Here is a 22,901-nt window from a genome sequence, read left to right as displayed (position 1 = left end):
AACCAATATTTACTAGGCATGAGGTGTGTGCCAGGCATCACCATCACAGGCCCTAGGAACGCAGTAGTGAATAACAAAGGTAAAATCCTAACTAGCAGAAGCTTGAATTTTATAGTTCTGGAGAAATGTTATTTTGGCTTCTAAAATCTCATATTTCTAACTAATTTTCATGGGAAATATTGACTATAGGTTTTTTATACCTGAGGTTATAAATTCAGACTCAAATCCTTGTGTGGAAGTGACTCCACTGTAACCTACCAGCTTAGGATCCCCACTGCCCCAGCCTCTAATTGGCTCCACTCCCTCAATCTAATTAATGCTTCCCATAAATGCAAAAGAGCGATTTTTAACAAATCTTATATTGCCTTCCACATTTTCCCTGGGACTTCTCATTTATTCTGAAAACAAAGTCCAGACATATTACCGCTTGCAGGCTTGCTTAAGTTTCCATCGTATTTTTTTGACCATATCCCACTTTTACACTTTAAGCTCTAGATACACCCATGGGCTCAAGGCCCCCTGACCTCACCTTCATCTTTCAGTTTTAGGCAGGATTCACGTTCATCTCCTCATCTGAGCACCCGGCACTGCGAGTCTTCCTGCCAGAATACTACTATCCCGGCCAGACACAGTGGCTCATGCCCATAATCCCAGCACTTTGGGAGGCCGAGGCGGGTGGATCAATTGAGGTCAGGAGTTCAAGACCAGCCTGGCCAACAAGGTGAAACCCCGTCTCTACTAAAAATACAAACATTAGCCGAGCGTGGTGGTGCACACCTGTAATCCCAGCTACTCGGGTGACTGAGGCAGAGAAACACTTGAACCCGGGAGGCAGAGGTTGCCTATAGCCGAGATCACACCACTGCACTCCAGCCTGCAGCCTGGGTGACAAGAGCGAGATTCCGTTTCCGGCTCCCTGCCAAAAAAACCACACTACTATCTGGCTTTCCATTCAAATATTTTATTCTTTTCTGCTCCCTACCTGTAACCCCACTCCTCCAGGAAGATGTAGAGCTTCCTCCTTCTCTTGTACTCTCAGACAATTTGGTACACTTCTCCAGTATAATCTGTAAGTTTTTTTTATTATAGTTCTAGATATGTTTTTATGTTGTCTAGGCTATTTGATTTTGATGACAAATAACCTTTCTTTTCATATACTTGCATTTCTATCATGAGATTAGTTCCTAGAAGATAGTATGTTATTTATATATATTATAAAATATGTATGCATTTCATAAATGATTAAACATTGGAATCTAATATATATAGATACATCCATAGATATTAATAGTGAAGAAAAAACACTGTCTCTTTTTTAGTAAGTTAAAGAATGCAAAATTTGCACCTAACCTATGCTTGAATTGATATTTGGTAGAGCAACCGATAAACAGATACAAAAATATTTCATTTTTTAAACTTTAAAGGGAGATAAGAAACAGGATATAAATAAAGAGAAAAATACAGGAGATTAAGAAAGGAAGAAATGGCAAAACATATGTTTAGTCCTGGGCTCTTTTCCTGTCATACAACTGCTAAAATTCTTAGTCTCTGAAGTTCTGTCTTTTAGTATGCTGATGTTGACGATAGCTTCAGGATGGGGCTAGTCATTGGAAAGACAAAGGCTTGATTAGAGGGTTGGAACTTGCAGCCCCACCCACTAAACCTTTTGAGAGCGTAGAGGGGTTGAAGGTAAGTTGATCACCAATGGCCAAAGGTTTAATCACTCATGCTACATAATGAGGCCTCCACAAAAACACCTGTGGCCTGGGTTTGGACACCTTCTGAGTAGCTGTACTTGTCAATTCCTTGGTTATCATTTCTTGTCATAAAATCACATAATATCATTGAAACATCTTCACATTTTGGTTCAAATAAAGTTGGAATACAGGTAAGTCATTTCTTATTCATTAGAAATAAAATTTCTAATTTTCTAATGCTCATAACCTGAGAGTGGGATATCAGAAGACAACATAGCATAAATTTGTTACATAAAATCTAACACACTCAATTAAGAGTATATATGATGCCAAATTTAATAGATAAATTGACCATCTCCAAGCAGGTTGCATTTGAATACCAAAGTATCAGTTATTATCTTTGTGAGAACAAACACAAAACAATGAAAATTTTAAAACTTTTGTGAAAATACAACATTTTTGACATTTGTAGTTTATTTTCACAGAGTTTATCTTCATTTCAAATCCTCATTTGCTTCGAACAAGTTTATGAAAGGTAGGAAAGCTTTTCTGAAATAATGCTTTGATAAATTTTTTCTGTTAATACAGAAGTCTAGTAATTTAAATTTTTCTAAGGTTCTAAATTTTAACACGTGTATATTAGCTTAAATGGAAATATGAAAGTAAACACTTATAACTGGCTATCTGCACTTATTTTGTAAGAAACATTAGGGAAATATATTTTGTGTTATTTTAGTTGTTTAGTAGCAGCATGAGGTCAGTACACTTACAGTTGGTAATTAGATACAAGGTTCAAAACCATATTACCCAAATATCACGTTTTCCACTTTTAATTAAATTGTACTTACAGACACAGCAGGTGTAGCTACTCAAATTAAGTTAAATTGTCCTCTATATGAAATTTTTTTATTATCTTGGCTATAATCCTTCATAATAAAAATATCTTGATCAGCAGTAGTATATTTATATGTATCTAAATCTTTAGCTCTGGGTATGGACGTCAAGCATATTTTTAGCAAAATCTGAGGTAAAACTCAAGAACCAGTGCTATGACATATCAATTTACTTTCAATTGATATATTACGATACTTTCTATCTAATGTAGAGAAAGAACACTAGCTATTTCAGTTCCTACAGAGCTAGAGAGGTAAATTGGTATACATTGGTATTCTTTTACTTAGCAGAGGAAGAAACAGAAGCTTAGACATTTCTATTGTTTACACAACACTCATGTTGAAATTGCATACAGTAATTAATACTTAATGGAAAAAGTACATCGTTAGGAAAACCCAAATCACTAGAAAGGGTTGGTTTAGTTTAATGAACATAAAACTTTAATAAAATAGTTTACTTAACTGTTCTTATTACCCTGTTTCCTCATCATTGAAATAAGGATAAGAGGGTCTATTGACTTCCTGGAGCTGATATCACATGACTAGGAGTGCCTTATTGCCATGCAACTCTGTTTTTTTCTTTCTCCCCTCTCCCTCGCTCTCCTCTTCCTCTGTGTGTATGGTCCCTGTTATGTGTGTAGGTGTATACATGTATATTAACTTTCTGTAAATTAATTGCAGTAGAAGTAAAACAGTAGTGATATGGTTTGGCTTTGTGTCCCCACTCAAATCTCATCTTGAATTGTAATCCCCATAATCCCCACATGTCAAGGGAGACACCAAGTGGACATAATTGAATCACTGGGGTGGTTCCCCCATGCTGTTCCCGTGATAGTGAGTGAGTTCTCACGAGAACTGATGATTTTATAAGGGACTCTTTCCCCTTTGCTTGGCACTCATTCTCCTGCTACCTGGAGAGGAGGTGCCTCTGCCATGATTTGGCAGAATGGACTAATACAAATAGTGACCAAACTTTTTCTAGGAGTAAAGAAATAAACGTGTTTGCAAATCAGTTTATTAAAGAAAGTAATCTATATTTTCTTTAACAAAATGTAATATTTAACAAATTCTATTATTCCATTTCTTACTTATTCACTCCCATTTGTCTTAAATTTCAGAAAATGAATTATTGGCATGCACAGCAGTGTTTAATTTTACTCCTGGGCCTTTGAAACATCTAAACTTTTGGCAAAAGTTTATTTTGGGTTTATATCATTGACATTTTAAGATGATTAATTGTGAAATGGGTTTTGTCACACTACATTCCTTAATATGTTTTTTCTTCAAACAAGAAGTTTTACAATTAAGACAAAGAATATCACTATGACAAAAAATATTTCTCAGCCAATTTGGAAACCATGTTTTCTTTCTTGTCATTGTTCTCTTTCAGTAGGAGACATAAGAGGCATCATATATGAAGAAGAGCCTGTTTTCCTCTCCACTTTACTATTTTCTTTTCCTTTTTTGTTTCTAGATCGAGAATATTAACATGTGAAAATACGTGCCAAAATTGTAATTTATTGATTTTCTCACATTTGTCAGATATGGCCAATAGAATACCAGCTTACACAATTAATATCAGGTGGCAGGAAGCACAGAGCACCCTCATTGAATCTAGTGTATAAAATGAGTGACGTTATAGAAATTAAGTATCGGATTGCACAGGGAAGCTGAAGAGTACAATTTTGCCATTAACCTTAAAGCTTTTAATGCTCAGTCTTAAAGACTTTTGTTGGCAGGGTGCAGTGGTTCACGCCTGTAATTCCAGCACTTTGGGAGGCCGAGGCGGGTGGATCACTTAAGGCCAGGAGTTCGAGACCAGTCTGACCAATATGGTGAAACCCCGTCTCTACTAAAAATACAAAAATGAGCTGGGTGTGGTGGCGGGTGCCTGTATTCCCATCTACTTGGGAGGCTGAGGCAAGAGAATCACTTGAACCTGGGAGGCAGAGGTTGCAGTGAGCTGAGGTCGCACCACTGCACTCCAGCCTGAGCGACAGAGCGAGACTCCATCTCAAAAAATAAATAAATGAATAAATAAATACATAAATAAAAGACTTTTGTCTTTTCTGGTGTTTATTCTTTTCATTTAAACCTTCGTCTATTCTTTTAAATAAATAGGTAATGAATCATGTAGGTTTGAAATTCGGAGTATGGTGTAGAAATCAAAGAAGTTGAATACATCCACCCTACTTTTTTTTCATTGTATGTTTAATTAAAAGGGCTTGCTTGCTGGGTTAGAAGGGGGAAGGGAAAGGAGCAATTTTTTATTAAACCAAAACTTCAGTAATCTTTTTCAGTCATTGCTTCCTTTTCCCTAACTCCCACATCATCTGCATGATTTCAAATGCGGTGACTATTCTTCTTCCATCTCTTGTTTTCCTTCTCATCGTGCAACAAAAGACTACTAAAGAAGAAAAGCCATCTCAGAGCTTTCTTCTTAGTAAAAGATGAACATGAAATTGATCTTTGGGAACAGAAAGACTGCTTGATAGCCTCAGAAATAAGATAAAGAGAAGATGAATAAACTTGTCAGTTAAATTTTTTAAATGATTTTTTGCCTTCATGGAATAGCACCATGAATTTTTTTGGCATCACTGTATTTTTTGTTTGTTTATTTATTTATTTATATTGCTTTTTTTATTGAGATGGAGTCTCGCTTTTTTGCCCAGGCTGGAGTGCAGTGGTGCAACCCCAGCTCATTGCAAATTCTGCTGCCTGGGTTCAAGCAATTCTCGTGCCTCAGCCACCTGAGTAGCTGGGATTACAGGCGTGCGCCACTATGCCTGGCTAATTTTTTTTTTTTTTTTTTTTTTTTATATTTAGTTGGCCACACTGGTCTCGAACTCCTGACCTCAGGTGATCCACCGGCCTTGGCCTCCCAAAGTGCTGGGATTACTGGTGTGAGCCACCGCACCCAGCCTTTTTTTGTTCATTTATATGTACCTATACCTATGTCTATTGTTGTGGTTATAGCTAGCAAGCATCTACACCTTTATCTATCATCTATTTCTCATCTATTCGTTTTGGAGAGAGTTCTTCAGGCAACTGTAAACTAAGCTGACGTACTCAATAGACTATCTCAATGAACATTTAAAATAATTTTTTTAAAGGTACAGGAAAGTTACCGAAACAACAAGGAAATGCTGGACTGAGATCAGAAGAAAAAAGAAATGCAGATAAGTAAGCTCATTTTTTTGGTCCAAATTTACTACTTTCCTTATTGCAAAAATTAACTAAAGCTTTGGTTGAGAGCCTAAAAAACTGAACAGAGCTACCTTCCTCCAGTCCCCCTTAATCCTAGTGCACCACTCTCCAAGGTCTGAAAAGCGTGCTGCTCAGCACCTCAGCCATTGCCCCAGAATCTAGAAACCACTCTGAGCAAAAAAGCATGTCCCCAAAGTAGGCACTGTCCTTCTTTTAACTTAGTAATTTCTGACTATTTTGCTAGCTCTTTAATGCAAATGCAGATGACTTTTGTATTTGTCCAGAATTTCTGCTTTTTTTTTTTTTTTTTTTTTGAGACAGGGTCTTGCTTTGTCACCCAGGCTGTAGTGCAGTGCTGTGATCATAGTTCACTGTAACCTAAAAATCCTGGGCTCAAGGGATCCTCCAACCTCATCTTGATTAGCTAGGACCTCAGGCGCCATGCCTGACCAATTTTTAAAATTTTTTGTAGAGATGGGATCTCAATATATTGCTCTAGCTGGTCTTCAACTGCCGGGCTCAAGCAATCCTCCGGCCTTGGCCTGCAGTGACCCTCTCACATTGGCCTCCCAAAGCGATGGGATTACAGGCATGAGCCACCATGCATTGCCTACTGCTTGTTTTTAATAGGGGAGTAAGTCTAGGCTATTTAGTTCAGTTAATAGAGGTCTCAGAAATGGACTTTTCTCTCTCGACTTATTTGCTGCAGTAACTTTTCTAGGATCCACGCCATTAGTGTCTTCCTCATGCTTATTATGGGTGGTGTTATTAAGAGAACCTAAATTCTCAAACCTGATAGGGTGAATTATCCTTGACTTCTTCCGTAGGTAAAAGGTCACATTTTAGTTCAAAAAAAGAATACAGATTACATGTTCCTGTCTGGCATTGTTCAGATGAGGAAAATTCTCTTTAAAATGGAAGAAAATAAATTTGTTTCCAAATTCATATGCTTTTAAACTTTGCACTAATGCTTTTACCAAAAAGCAAAGGCTAATAACTAATTAATAGTTTATAATAAATTTGAATTTTTAAAATAAAAAAGTGCACAAAATTGTTTTAGAGAATGAGAAAAAATTTTCCTATTTAGAAATGTGTCATTTTTATTTAAGAGGAAACCAAAAATTGTTTAAAGCAGGTACATTTGTAGCATTAATCTAACCACAGAACAAAATTAAAATGTCACTATTTCTTATGATGAGATGAAGATCTTGTTGGATTGCAGAACTCTGTAGTATGTATCATCATCAAACAGTATGTAGATGAATGTATGATTTCAAGCAGGAATTTTAGACCAGAAACATCTTTTTTGGGTAACAAAGATTACTTTTCAGATTTGTTATATGTTAGTAAAAACAGACATATAAACCTATTTCATGCTATATGTACATAATTTGTGAGATTGAAATTGGCATTTGTGTTTAAATGTGGATAAATCACAAACATCAAAATATGGAAAAGATCTTAGAAGTATTGTGTTCTAGCTTTTCTCATGATTAAATTACAAGCCCATTGGCATTTGGGGAGCCCAGTGGATAATTACACTGTGTTTTCCCTGATCACGGATAAGCTGGATTAAAAATACAGATATGGGATTCAGGTAAATGGAGATTATTACTAGGTTTTTTTTTTTTTGAGATAAAATTTCACAGTTATTGCCCAGGCTGGAGTCCAATGGCACAATCTCAGCTCACTGCAACCTTCGCCTCCTGTGTTCAAGTGAGTCTCCTGCCTCAGCCTCCCAAGTAGCTGGGATTATGGGCATGCACCACCATGCCCGACCGATTCTGTATTTTTAGTAGAGATGGGGTTTCACCATATTGGCCAGGCTGGTCTTGAACTCCTGACCTCAGGTGATCCTGCCTCAGCCTCCCAAAGTGCTGAGATAGGCGTGAGCCACTGCACCAGGCCAATTATTACTAATTTTATTGTTTGGCCATAAAATTACTGTCCAATTACTTTATTTATTTATTGTGTGTTTTTTTGTTTTGTTTTTGTTTTTTGGTTTTAAGGAGCAGAGAGTTTAATAAGCCAGAAAGAAAAGTGAAGGCAGAAAGAGGAAGCTCCCCTGTACAGAGACGGAGGGAGGGGGTCTCCAAAGCTGAAAAAGGAGATCCTTGTCCAATTACTTTATCACAGTACTTTGAACTTAACTTATACATGCCTTCTGGTCGCAGGCTGTACTGAAGGTAGAGAACAACTATAGCCAACCTGCGTGGGCCTCCCCACATATACAGCAGGGAGGAGCATGCTACCATCAGGCAGAGGATCTTCATAAAGTGATACGGCGCAGCTTCTTCAAACAAGCCAGTTGCTTGTGCCCAAGTCACCATCATATATGTGACTGCCTTTAGCACAGGGAGTGATTAAGAGACAGAGGCAAGAGATCAAGACTATTGCACACGAGGAAGTCCCTGTTACTGTTATTATATTTTTATTTTCATTAACACGTAATTGTTATATTGAATAATTATTATAATTATTTTACATTATCATTGGACATAAGACAACTTGAAAGTAGGTAAAGAGATTCTCCCAACCAAAAACATTCTATCCATTCTATCCTTTTCACTAAATCCTATAACACATAAGGCCACGTCCAAGGGCTTTTACCTAGAAAGTCTAACTTACATTTTCTCTTCCAAACTGTTATCAATTAGTTAGTTCTTCGAACACTTCGATTTGCCCAAAATGCCGTTATGGTTGCTTCATAACCACTAACATCTGTTCCTTCTCATTCTCTACTTTCACTTGCTTCCCCCTCCTTGTTCTCTTGTTTTGTGTAGATTTCATTAACCTACACTCACTAAGGACATATTAAATCCCCCATGTCCTATTTCCTCTTAAATGCCCAGAGTGCAATAATAGATATTTAATATTTTGTAAAGTTAGTGTTGAATGAAGAAATGTCTCCTGGATAATTTTCTGGGGCACATAAGTAATTTTTAAAAGACTAGATAGAGGCCTATCTCTTCACTATTATTTCTCAGAGATTACATAATTTCTGCCCTGGAAGAATAACTATGAAATACCTTTTTCATTATTAGTGGTGAGTCACCTGGCCTCTGAAAAGAAGTGTAGATTGATTTTTTACTTAGTCATTTTAATCAATACCATGAACCTTATGAAGACAGGTGCTCATTGTTACCAAGTTAAACAAAGCCTGAAGAATGTTCAACTGCCTGTCAGGTACAAATCAAACTAAGGCAGAGTCACAAATCACATAGAAACTTGCTCTTTGTAAACTAGTGTAATATTGTGTGGGTATGAGTGTCTGCACAAATATACCCAAACACATTTTGATAAGCTTTTGACCATGTAGTGCATTGTTATTAAACTCTAACGTGGCTCAGCAAAAATATTTATTGAAATTTCAGAAAAATACATTTAAAATATCTTGTAAAGAAGTGATCCTGGGAGAAAATTATAAGCAAATCAAATCATAATAATTTAATGTGTTGGGCTTTGAAGGGGAATATTTATTATAGGTGAATAGAGAATTTATTATTTTTTCACAGTTGAGTTATATTTTTAAGAAATGTAATTACTCCATATACAAGAATTCAGAATACAACAGAGAAAAAAAAAAAGAAAAATGAACTTATCCTGCACTATAACAAACTTACCGAGGCTTTAAATGAATATATATTTTTAAAATTGCCTTTGACAATTCACACGATCTGATTATGTGGCAGGATGCTCTGACAAAGGATTTGATTACATGGTGCATTGAGCTCCGGCTAGTAAATAATAACCTTCCCTGTTCATGATTCTACTTGTTATTGTCGGGAAAGAGACAAAATACTGAGCATTAGTTTGTATCATAAACAAATCAATTACTGACGCAAGACCTAAGATGGCATGACACTTATGTTATGCCACTGAATTTTATGAATGGATAATAAAATTTTCTAATGTGAGTGTTAATTTTGATTAGGTCAACTGTGCTTATGGTAACTGGTCCATGTTACAGATTTTCACCATCTGTGCTAAATGATTACACAGGCTTGTAAAAACATTCTTAGGTGAAGCTACTTGAAGCATTAATCATGCTTTTGTATAGCAAGAATTGCCTGACTGTGTATTCAAGTCCAGCACAAGAGTTAAACTAAGTGGCCGTTTAAATCTTGGGTAAAGAGTTTGAAATTGAAGGTGGAGAATTTCGGGAAGGAGTACAAATTAAGCTAGAGAAATCACGATTACATGTCATGTAATTATTTGATAATTTAATACATTTTATAGGTATAGAAATTTATAGATTTTATACAATAAATAAGTGTGCACGTGTGTATGTGCCTGTATTTCCAAATGACAAATGAAAAAGGGGATTCAAAAGATATACATATACACTCAGAAATCCAAAATATTTATAATGGGAAAAGGAGTATTGGTAAATGTGAATTATGTATGTGAAATTAAGATTGTATAGCATGTATTATTGGAAGAATCCAGTAAAATTTAAATTTATTTTGCTTTATTTATTATATATTTATTTATTGTTAAAGAGAAGGGCTCACTCTGTCACCCAACCTGGAGTGCAGTGGTGCAATTATAGCTCACTGCCATCCCAAACTTCTGGGCTTAAGTGATTCTGTCATCTCGGAGACTCCTGTGTAGCTAAGACTACAGGCTAGTGCCACCCCACTTGGTATAAAGAAAATTTTGGTAGAGACCAGATCTCACTACGTTGCCCAAGGAGGTCTGGAACTCCTGGCTTCAAGTGATCCTCCTTTCTTGACCTCCCAAACTGATGGGATTATAGGCATGAGCTGCCATGACTGACCTGAAGTTTACTTTCTGACTGCAAGTTTTGGAGGTATAGATATTTTGTTTACATTTGGTGCAGTGTGTTATGCAGAAAAGATATTCAATATTCTTTTGATTTTAACTGTAAAATAATTAAATTCATATTTTTGACATATATAAAACTAATAATGTGACTTTTAATAATAAATATTAACATATTTTCTAGCAGTATCATTACGATGTGGTTGCTTTTGCTCTTGTTGCAAAGACAGATTATGGCAGAAATGTTGGATAAGCCATCTGTTCCAATTTCTTTTCAGCCTGTCATCTGCAACTGCAGAAAAGATACACAGTACATTTCCTAAACCACCTTGCACTAGGATTTATTTTTTAAAAACAACTTTATTGAAGTATAACTGATATACAAAGAACTGCACATATGTAAATGTGTACAATTCGAAAAGCTTGGAATATGCATGCACCCGTGATACCCTCACTGCAACCAAGGAAATCGACATATGCAATACCTCCCAAGATTTCCTTGTATACCTTTGGGGGTTCTTTTTGCTTTTGTTTCGTGAGAACACTTAACGCAAGATCCAAACTCTTAGCAAATAAAGTGCGAGATACCATATTGTTAACTGTAGGCTCTACATTGCACAGCAGAGCTCTAAAATTTATTCATCTAGCACAGTTGAAACTTATGCCCATTGAACAACAACTCTCTAGTCCCCCTGGCAACCGTTGTTGTATTCTTTGCTACTAAGAGTTTGAATGGCTTAGATCGCTGATATAAATGGAATTATGCAATGTTTGTCATTCTTATTTTACTGACAGCTAGGATTCCAAACAGCATGTTCTGGAGCCAAGTGATCTGGAATCCACTTCCTAATTCCCAGACTGAAGCCAGTGTGTTTCTGAAGACAAAATTTATGCAAGTTGATTTTATCTACAGAATGTGGATAAAATGGTACAGTCGTGTATCTGGCAATTGGAACATGTACCTAGTGGTAATTTTCTTGGTGGGCAAGTTTTGTGGTGGCGAACAGAAAGGCATTTGCCCAGGTCAGAACCAGAGGCTGCCTCTATAGCCTTCTCAACAATTTTTTGTAAGCACCTCAATCTCTATAATCAGTTTCTGCTTGAAGTATATAAAGTTATTTTTATTCTCTTCATGTGAACTGTAATTGCTGCGCAGATGAAGTATCCTGATAAAACCTTACATGATTTCCTGGACCTTCATTTTATTGTGCATTACCTTGCTTAAATTTAGTAGACTGGGATTTTTAAAGAGTTAAATATTGCAGGCTAGGTGTGGTGCCTCATGCCTGTAAACCCAGCACTTTGGGAGGCTGAGGTGGGAGGATGGTTTGAGGCCAGGAGTTTGAGTCCAATCCTGCCAACATAGCAAAACCCTATCTCTACTAAAAATACAAAAATTAGCCTGACTTGGTGGCACACACCTGTAAACCCAGCTCCTCCAGAGGCTGAGGTGGAAGAATCACTTGAACCCGGGAGGCAGAGGTTTCAGTGAGCCAAAGTTGTGCCACTGCACCCCAGCCTGGGCAACAGAGGGGGACTCTGTCTCAAAAAAACATTAATGCCACAATACTTTCAAAGAGGTTTTGGTTAATTATGACAATAATACATTTTATCTTTAAGTCAATATATATTTATTCAGTGTGGGTTACATGACAGACACCAGAGTAAATACTGGAGATTTAGAAGAAAATTATATGAAGTTGCTACTCTCTAAAATACCACTGCATATCAAAGGAAAGAGATAAAGACATAAATTAATATACAATTCAGTAATACAACAGCAAAAAAAGTATGAGATTATAAAACAGTGTTTATTGGCATATCAGGCACACATATCTACAGAATAGAGACGTGTAGCCAGCCAGGCAAATACTATGATAACAAGAAGAGGGATCCAGCAAGGCTTCTGGCTATGTGACACATTGTGCTATTTTCCTGCAGCAATAAACCATTTTGTATTGCTAGATCATAAAACCCTAAGGGTTGAGAAGCTGAGTAGAAGCTTACCAGTTAGGCCAATTACATCATGAATGACTTTGTGTGCTTTGATAGCCATCTTGGACACAGCTAAGAGAAAAGTAGTAAACATTGGCATGATTTAAACCAGAAGACAACATGACCATATGTTAACTCAAATAATGATGTTTTTTCAACACTTTTAGGGAAGATAGGTCAAGGATATGAGATCTCAACTAAATAATTACAGAAATAGTGTAGGCAAGAAAAAGTCAGAGATGTTTTGAAGGTAATTTCAAAATATATGTTGGCTTCTACAGGTGTTTAAAAATTAATAATGTGGCTAAAATGATTATAAAACTCTGGCCCGAACAAATAGAAACATGTTGACAACATAGATTAGGATTAAAATCAAAGGACAGAAAATATAGGTGTGCAGCAGATTGGGGTTAAAACATGGAAATTATAGTAAATTCTGTGTTGGTCCAAATTCAAGTTCCAATGGGTATTCATGTTATGTCATAGATGTACTATGAATTCAACAGAGCTGGAAGCTAGAGACATTGTTATGTGTTAGGACACATTCATCCCTGCACAGTGTTTTAGAGAAGCACTACCAGTGATTACCTCTAGAAATACTTCTTATGTAATTACTTTAGTTATTCATGTCATCTGATTAATGTTTCAGTTTGTGTGTGTCAATACATTCAATCAAATTACAGCCAAGTTTTATCTGTTAATGATCCTTTCTCTTTTAAGGGTCATATTATATACCTGTTACTTGGACCTCTTTTTTTGTTGATCTTACAGTTTGCCTCTGCGGAGGAAACTGTACTTCTTATATGGGTCACGTGAATATGGCTAAATAGTACTGACAAACAAACTGATTTTTTCTCTCTCTCCTTTTATTAAATAAACCTAAAATTCTATTCTGTAAAGGCGAGGTATATTACACATTTTAATTTTTTTTCTTTTTTACATTACTGGAATGATTTTTTAAATTCAATCAAATTAAAGGTGTTGGAATTGTCAATATTGTTTCTTACAATATACATTTACAATTATTTTCCAAAACCAATCACGTTTTGGAGACAATTGAGATTGAAAAATAATGTACTCAATCAATGTGTATGTGTGTGTGTGTCCTATGGATATTTCAAACTTTTCAAACAATTGTAGCTTAACACACACAGAAGCTCAAGGTGTGTACACACATGTACATACACACACACATATACACACTTGTTGGCTCCATATAGGTTCATTGTCAAATTTCACCATATATAATGTTTTATGGGTGAAACTTTTAGAGAAGGCTAAGGACAGAGAACTGTGAAATTTTCTTTGTAGCAGTAGAAAGCGCCTTTTACACTCTAAAATATTCATAATTATTGACACAGGAGTACAACCTCACAGGATTTATTATTCAGAAACTACTGTAGGATGAAAAAGTATTTCTATAAAAGATGTTTATTGCATCACTATGTGTAATATGAAAATTAGTAGCTACATAAAGATTCATCAAAAGAAAATGATTGAAAAATGATAAACATTTATATAATAGAATATTACACAATTTAAAAAGATAAGGTTATGAAGAATAGTTAGAAATATATAATGCTTCTGACATGAATAATATGACAATAAAAATAAGTATCATAGAAAATCAAAGTTAAAATAACTTTGGAATTTTTGGCTAATAAAGTTATAGGTAATTTTTACTTCCAAATATTTTCAAAATAAAAATACAATCATGTCATAAAAACAAAGTGGAATTCTGGAAATTGTTCTTGAATCCATTAACTATTGTGTGAGACTCTTATTTCTTTAATTTTATTTTATTATAATTAAAAACAAACAAGCAAAAACTAATACTAGCAAAACTTACTTCCTCCACCCTTTACTTGATAATCTCAATGCCAAATCAAAATACATACCCAAAAAGCTTTTTTTTTTTTTTTTTCATAGCTTACTGTGGCCTGAAATTCTTGGAATCAAGGGATCCTCCTGCTTCAGCCTCTCAAGTAGCTGGGACTACAGGTGTGCACCACCACATTCATAAAACCTTTTATAAAATATAGCACATTATTATTAATTAGTTGGCCAAATTAGAACCATTAGTGTAGCTTACAGGTCACTGATAGGTAAACTTCATTCCAGTATCACTTTGTTTATTAGAAGGGAAGCTGTGAACTAATAACTTCATGTTGGCAAGAATACATCACTTTCTCTATGCATACATTGAGAATAAAAATAATTTAGTGCTGAACTTATTAATAAATCAATTCAAGTATTTTTATGAGTGGGGAAGCCTCTGAAAATTTGATAATATTTGATCCTATGTATCTTAACATAGGGAGTACTCTTCTCCATAGCAGCAAAAGAGAAAAAAATCTTATCAAATTTGTACTGTCAGTTGAAAAGGCTAAACATGTTTTCTAAGTAGTTTCCTCATCAAATTTGAAAATAAAGAATAAGTAATTTTTTGAGATAATAAAGTATATCTGTATTTACATAATAGTTATTTTATCCTCTAGTGTATTTATATATATCTAGAAATACAGACATAAGATAAAGTTATAATTACATTTAATTGCTAATTAATTATAGGAAAATTCTCAGTTTGAGATGGCAACCAGAGTGCCATGCGTTGTGTTACATGTTAGACAGTGTGCAACCAGAACTGCCATATGGACAATATACAGAGAATGACTGATACATAGAATAACATGGTCATTTATTTATTTATTTATTGAGCCAGAATTTCACTCTTGTTGCCCAGGCTGGAGTGCAGTGGTGCCATCTTGGCTCACTGCAACCTCCGCCTCCCGGGTTGAAGTGATTCTCCTGCCTCAGCCTCCCAAGTAGCTGGGATTACAAGTGCCTGCCACCATGCCCAGCTAATTTTTGTATTTTTAGTAGCGATGCGGTTTCACCATGTTGGCCATGCTGGTCTCAAACTCCTGACCTCAAGTGGTCTGCCAGCCTTGGCCTCCCAAAGTGCTTGGATTATAGATGTGAGCCACCGTGCCCAGCCAACATGCTCACATTTTAAAAAATTACCCAGATATTTTTGGTCATAAAACAGAAAATACATTTCTGCTTAATCATTTAAGTATATCAGATATCAAATCCTGGGGCTGTGCTACCTGGGGCTATATGTAACTTGTAAATTCAACCCTTGAAAATAGACAGGATATAGAGAATAAAATCTTTAAGTGATGTGGTTTTAGAAATCATCAGTTTTGCTCCCAGAATATACATGTGATGTAATATTCACAATCTACTGCCTGGTAGTCTTTTTTGCTATACCACATTTTTTTCCTCTCTCTCTGCTCTGTTGTTGTTGTTGTTGTTTTGTTTGTTTGTTTGTTTTTTTAACTGAGTCTCACTCTGTCTCCCAGGCTGGAGTGCAGTGGTGCGATCTCAGCTCACTGCAACCTCCGCCTTCTGGGTTCAAGTGATTCTCTTGCCTCAGCCTCCCGAGTAGCTGAGATTACAGGCACATGCCACTGCGCCTGGCTAATTTTAGTATTTTTAGTAGAGACAGGGTCACCATGTTGGCCAGGCTGGTCTCAAACACCTGACCTCAAGTGATATGCCCACCCGAGCCTCCCAAAATGCTGGGATTACAGGTGTGAGCCACCACATCTGGCCTTCTCTCTGCCTTGTTTTGAATGACATTTATGCAACAAATCATGTGTATGTGTGAGTATGTACCATTTAAGACTTCAAACATTAAGACAAAAAACTCTGGACGTTTTGAAATAAGGTACACTGAGTATTACATGCAAAAAAAATGTGAGGAACACATAGACAATATAAAGCCTGAGATCGGTTAATTGGAAAATTTTAAGAATCAAGAATCAATGAGAACGGTTTTTTTTCTCGGGAGAAAACTGCTAATGTGATTGTTCTAATATGGTCCATGTTTCCTTGGTAGGATCCGTTATCATTTAATAAGAAACTGAGCATACTGGTACTGAGAAATTATAGATGAACCCTGATGAGGCAGGGTTTGTTGTTGTTTTTTTCTTCCTCTTTCTCTGCTGTGTCACTGAATTAATTTCTTAAACTCAGTTATTTTTTCTGTAACTTATCCTTGGTCTCTCGTAAGTCATTGCTTCTTGCTTAAATGCCGAATAGGAATCGTGGAGCCACTTACAAATGAATGTCTTGGGGAGTATATAACTTAAGCCAAAGAAATTCACACATTTTATAGTGTAATTTCTATTAAATCAAGTAAACTCCTGTGATCCCCTCCACTGAGCTTACATCAATACACGTAAGTTGCTAATTCATTATATTCCTTACAAAAATAAAATAGTTGTTGTTATGAAAATGTTACTTACAAATATTATTAATTATATGAAACATATAATTTATTAGTTTGACTATCGTTTGAAAATATCATTATGGAGAAAAAGAAACTCTGGTAATTACACAGAAAGATGGATACAATGTGTTTATATGTTGCATGACTGCCATTCCTGCTGACAATATCCAGCAGTTGTAGGAAATTTTCAGCTTTGTTATCAATTGTGTGATAATTATCTAGTGGAAATTATATTAAGAAGGATATGATCATTATTATTAGGAAAATATTTTATATTAACAATTAAGTTAAAATTTAAAATATACACAAACTTCCAAATTTTTTTCAGCTAAAATCCACAAAATAACTGATTAAATCATTCTAATATATTTATAAATATTTTAAACATAAATATATACACAAAATAATTTTAAAAGCTCAATAATACCTAAGTGTTAGAATAAATTATTATTAAATGCAAAGTATTTTTAAATTATTTTTGTCTTCTTTAGTAAACAGATCAGATAATTTTCTTCACTAACAAAATAAGACTTACTTAGGATAAGAGTTCCATATGAGTGGGGAAACTGCTATTTTCAAAGGTGACTTTCACTTTTTTCCTAAAATAAGATTCAGCATGCATTCAATTCAAGACTACAAAATGGTCACTGAATGACTGACTGTTTTTCCTACACAGAAATATATTGCAAGTCTTTGACACAGGTTAATCTCTTCCATGTAAATCTTGGTTAGTAGTTATTGCATAGCAGTAGTTATTGAATAGTAAGGAATTGGTAATGTAGTCGTTCCCTTAATCATCTTAGAGGTAAGTGGAGATTTGCAAATTTAAAGCAAACAAAAGCACACAATAAAATATTGTAACTTCAACAACAGAGTAACTATTGAATATTACTCTAAACTAGAGATCTGAGAAATGAACAAATACCTTGGGAAGAAGTTTGATATTTACCAATCAGCATATTTTACTGAGTGAAATATTTTACTAGTCACATAGCTAGCTTGAATTATAAATATTGGCTCATTTTCAAGATTCATGATATTAAAAAGTCATAAAATTATCTGTTTCACTTTTTTAATGCAATTGTTTCAAGTATTTTAGTGTTGCTACAAGGAAAAGCAAACAAAGAAGAATCCAATGGAAAAAAACATACAGCTAGATTGAGAATGATTGTGAGGGCATATAGATTGGAAACATCATCCCAAATAATATCTCAGTATTAACCAATCAGTTATACACAATAAATGAGAAAAATACTTACTAAATTGAATTATTCCATTACTCCTGTCATGCCATCCATCTTTCCATGTTAGATATATATCTTGGCAAGTTAATGCAGAAACAGAAAACCAAATACCACTTGTTCTTATAAGTGGGAGCCAGAGAAATACTCAGTACACATGAACATAAAGATGGGAACAATAGACTCTGAGGACTCTAAAAGGGAGGAGAGACAGACAGGGTAAGGGTTGAAAAACTACCTAATTGGTACTGTGTTCACTTCTTGAGCAACAGGATCATTAGAAGCAGAAACCTCAGCATTATGCACTCTACCCATGTAACAAACCTGCACATGCACCCCCGAATATAAAATAAAATAGAAACATATATACATCTATTCAATTTTATTTCTGATCTCTCTTTTGCTTTTACTCTCACATACAACACCTACTTTTTGTCTTTAAGGGTATTACCAATTTTTGAATTTTTCTGCTTCAAAGCAGAGAAAGTTCGAATTTCTCCTACCTTTCTCTTGTAGAGGTTGTATCAGCTACATAAGGCTCTGACTAGCCATGGATCTACCTCTGGTCCTTCAGGTTTTTCAGAGTAGAATATAACAAAACAAACAAAGCTTTTATTTAATCAAAAGGTATCACTGGGTTTCCACCAAATCCCAGTATCTATTCTACATGCTGAAAACACAGAAATGAAAGAGCCAAGGCAAATCCCAATCCTCACAGAATTTATATTTTCTTGAGGTGAAAGAGAAACAACATTAATAAATACACGAAGCAATTTTAGACGGTATGAAGGAAATACAATAGGGCTCTAGAGGTAGAGACTCGTAAGAAAAGTCCTCTCTAAGCAGATATTTTTAACTGAGACCCAAATGAAGAGAAGAAGAAAGCAATTAGAAGACCTAGAGAAAGAGTTACAGGCAGAAGAAACTGCAAATGCACAATAGTGATGAGGGAACAAGCTTGATGTGTTCAAGTAAAGCAAGAATAATAACGCAGAAATTAGAAATTCCTTAGGAATCTAATAGGAATGGTGATGGATAATTTTATGTGTCAACTTTACGGGACCAAGGGGTTCCCAGATTAAAGGCTATTTCTAGATATGTCAGGGAAGGTATTTCCAGATGATGTTGGCATTTGAATCTGTGACTCAGTAAAATAGTTTGCCCTCCCCAATGTGGGTGGGCATCATCCAATCCATTGAAGACCCAAATAGAAACAAAGGCAGTGGAAGAATGAACTTGTCCTTTTTGCTTACTGACTGCATGCTTGAGCTGAGTTATCAATTTTCTCCTGCCCTTGGGCTGGAATTTACACAATCAGCTTCCCCAGTTCTCAGGCCTTCAGACTCAAAATGAAATTATAGCACTTTCTTTCCTGGGTCTCCAGCTTGCCATTGGAGGATTGAGAACTTCTTAGCCTCCATAATCACATGGGCTCAGTCTTCAAAATAAGTTTCTTCATACACACACATACACTCACACACTCACATTCAATTTTGTTTCTGACCTCCCTCTTGCTTTTACTCTCATATGCAATATCTAATCTGTATTTTGTCTTTAAGGGTATTATTAATTTTTTGAATTCCTTTGCTCTCCTCCAACCTTTCTCTTGTGGAGGTTATTATCAGCTACATAAGGCTCTGACTAGCCATGGTTCTACCTCGGTCTTATACAGAAATAGGTTATATATACATACATGTTTTTCTGGAGAACCCTGACTAATAATATGGAAACCAAGGAAAATTTAAATTATCAAGCCTTAGGATTTAAAGAAACCAGAGATGACCCAAGGATATTTATAGCATGAATATTTGTAAATTGGGTGGTCTGTTTAATCTTTGTAACATAATTCATAATTTATCCATGTTTCATACCTATCTATATCTAAATCTATATATTGTGAATTTATTAAATATTATATAATAACTTTAAATAGTAAAGACCAATACATATAATCTGTTAAACTAACTTTTATTGCAAACTTAAAAATAAAACAAGTGTTTGGAAACATATTGATTCATACCATATGAAGACATTGTTTAAATAGTTTACCCAAGCATTATTTTAGGCAATGTAATATGTTTGACTCATTGTTTCCTATTGACTAATGAAGTTACAGAATGATTCTCAGTAGAAAAGATAACTCTAAAGATTATGGTTTTTGTCCGGCAGAATATTAAGCAATTTTACATCTCACATAGCAACCTCATTCTAACATTGCTTTATTAACTGTCCATAAATGCTCTGCTCATCACATGCTCTTTGAACAAGCCTTACCATCGTTCTAGTTCCTTCACTAATCAGTAGGTTAAATGAAATTGTTGATAAATATTTATTTTATATTTTTATTTTATTTTACTTTATTTTATATATTTATTTTATATTTTTACAAGAGAAATGTCTTTAACTTTTTGATAAATATATATTAACAGACATACAAACATTTTCCAATTAACATATAGATGTAATGTAATAGGTAAGACACAAAAGGAAAATATCATAATACTTTTTTGTTTGGAATTTTTATTTCCTATCCTGCCAAGAATTGCTGCATAAACATATAATTTGGCTAGCCTATACCAACCTTTGTTATATTGTTTATAATAAGGTAAAATGACAAAGATTGTGTTTGTGACACGTTTGTGCATGAGTGTATAGTTTTCAAAGAGAAAAGCCATTTGATTTTAAAATTTTCAGTTCTAGCTTACTTATTATTGCAGTGACAGCTAACTCATGTACCTATCCTTGTTAATATTTTACTACAAATAAAAACATAATTTTCCCTTGTGATTAAAGAAGTCATAACAGAAAACTATCGCTCAAAAAATGTGTTCCTTTGTGAAAAATTCTAGCATATAAAAATTTACTTCTGTTTACTTTACAAGAAGCAGAATTTTAGGTACGTAAATTGTCAGATAATCCAATGGGTGAGTGTTTTGCTTGCTTTGTTTTGTTTTGTATTTTTTAATGTAGCTCTTATATTTTCCCCAAGATATGCATGCAGGAAAAAATGGGTGAGATTTGTCATCAGCCACAACTCAGTACACATAGATTTCACAGAATTTGTGTAAGTGCCCGAATTTAATCTAAGACCCTCCTCTTCACATACATACCCCACTAGCCCATTTTCAGAATCTATTTTGGGACATAAAGGAAAAAGAAGCATTTGTTAGAAAAAAGATAATTATGTTTGCAAAAGGATTTATATACATACTTGACAATGGAAGCAACATATTTGAAACATATGCATTTGTAAAGATTTAAATATAGATTTTCAAAATAGGGAAAATTACCATAAACAATGTGAGGTATAATATATCTGTAAAGTAATTTAGATATATTTGGAAGAGAAGTGAGTCTAAATATTTGTTAAGAAGAACAAATGGAAAAGTGGCCTAGAGAACAGTTACTTTACATTTTTGCATATGTGATATAAACTTGAGTTGGTTTGGAAAGGGCTGATTTTCCTCACCAGGGAGAAATGAGAAAAAGAAGGAATTGGTCAGTAATTATACAAATGGGAAAACAAATATATGCAGTCATGTCTTTAACTTTTTGATAAATATATATTGAGATATACAAATGTTTTCTGTAATGTAATAGATAAGACACAAAAGGAAAAATACAATACTTTTTTGTTTGGAATTTAAAGGTATTTACAATAAAATATTAGGAAAAAATCTAAAGTTAATAGTCAACACATCCACACAGCCCCATATTGAGATGACATATCTGATTAGGGACCAATGGAAAATATATGTAAAATGAAAAGTTCTGGCTATATGTCCTCATGAGTAGAATAGTACTGTAACTATGGGTATTCCTTCTGATTAAGGGAAAACAACACTGTTTTTATCACCACCAAAATTACTCAGCATCTTTGAGACCATAACTGAAAGCAGGATTTAGAAGAAGATGCACAGGAGATTCCAGCAAGGTAATTTAAATAAACAAAGGCATTAATGATCATTTGAAGGAGTATTAGACACATAAAAGATTGCCTTGTGTATGAAACAAACAAATAAATTTACCACTATCTCCTTGAGAGTAAATTGGTGTCTCACAAAGTTTTCAGTAAGAGCAGGAAAGTGACAGGCGAATGGTTGCGGTAACCATTTATATAAATTTAACTTGCATAAAATGCCACCGTATTGTAAGATGACTTCTCGGAGTTACTCTTAACAATAGATTGTTACCACAGTTATTGCTAGACCATCTTCATGATCCAAATAAATTGTGTACTTTTTATCACAGAGACTAAATGCGGGACAGATGGTAGTTGATGAGTATATGATCACTTTGAAAGGATAAACATGAAGCCAAACGTACATCTCTCCATTTTGCTGTTCATGCTCCAAGACAGAAAAATTTTCCCAATCTATTCATGCTTCTTATTAAGAGAGAAGTGCTTTGGGCAGATAGAACATTAGTAGCTTTACTGAATCTTGATTCAGATGCATGAGTTGTTCCCTGCATTTCCAATCCCAGGGAGAGGTAGAAGAGAATATTGGATCCCATAGAATAATCCTAACAAGGTGGAAAGAACTCCAACTAATAAAGCTCCATTCTGTGACCAAGAATTACTTAGTTTACAGTGTCATCCACAATACATGCAAACATATAAGCCCACTTTTGCATAGTGGGGAAAAATTCAGTTTCTAAGCCATTGTTCTAAAACCAAAGTGGCATTTGAGAAAGCTCTTGTAGAGAAGAACTTATTACTTACAGATTGTGAAAAATCAAAACAAAGGAGATTAGAATCTAACTATTATGGATAAATATCTTATTT

The sequence above is a fragment of the Pongo pygmaeus genome, chromosome 3 (genome assembly GCF_028885625.2).
Source record: "Pongo pygmaeus isolate AG05252 chromosome 3, NHGRI_mPonPyg2-v2.0_pri, whole genome shotgun sequence".
NCBI lineage: Eukaryota > Metazoa > Chordata > Mammalia > Primates > Hominidae > Pongo > Pongo pygmaeus.
The sequence above is the reverse complement of the archived record's forward strand: the minus strand, read 5'-3'. Positions refer to the sequence as shown.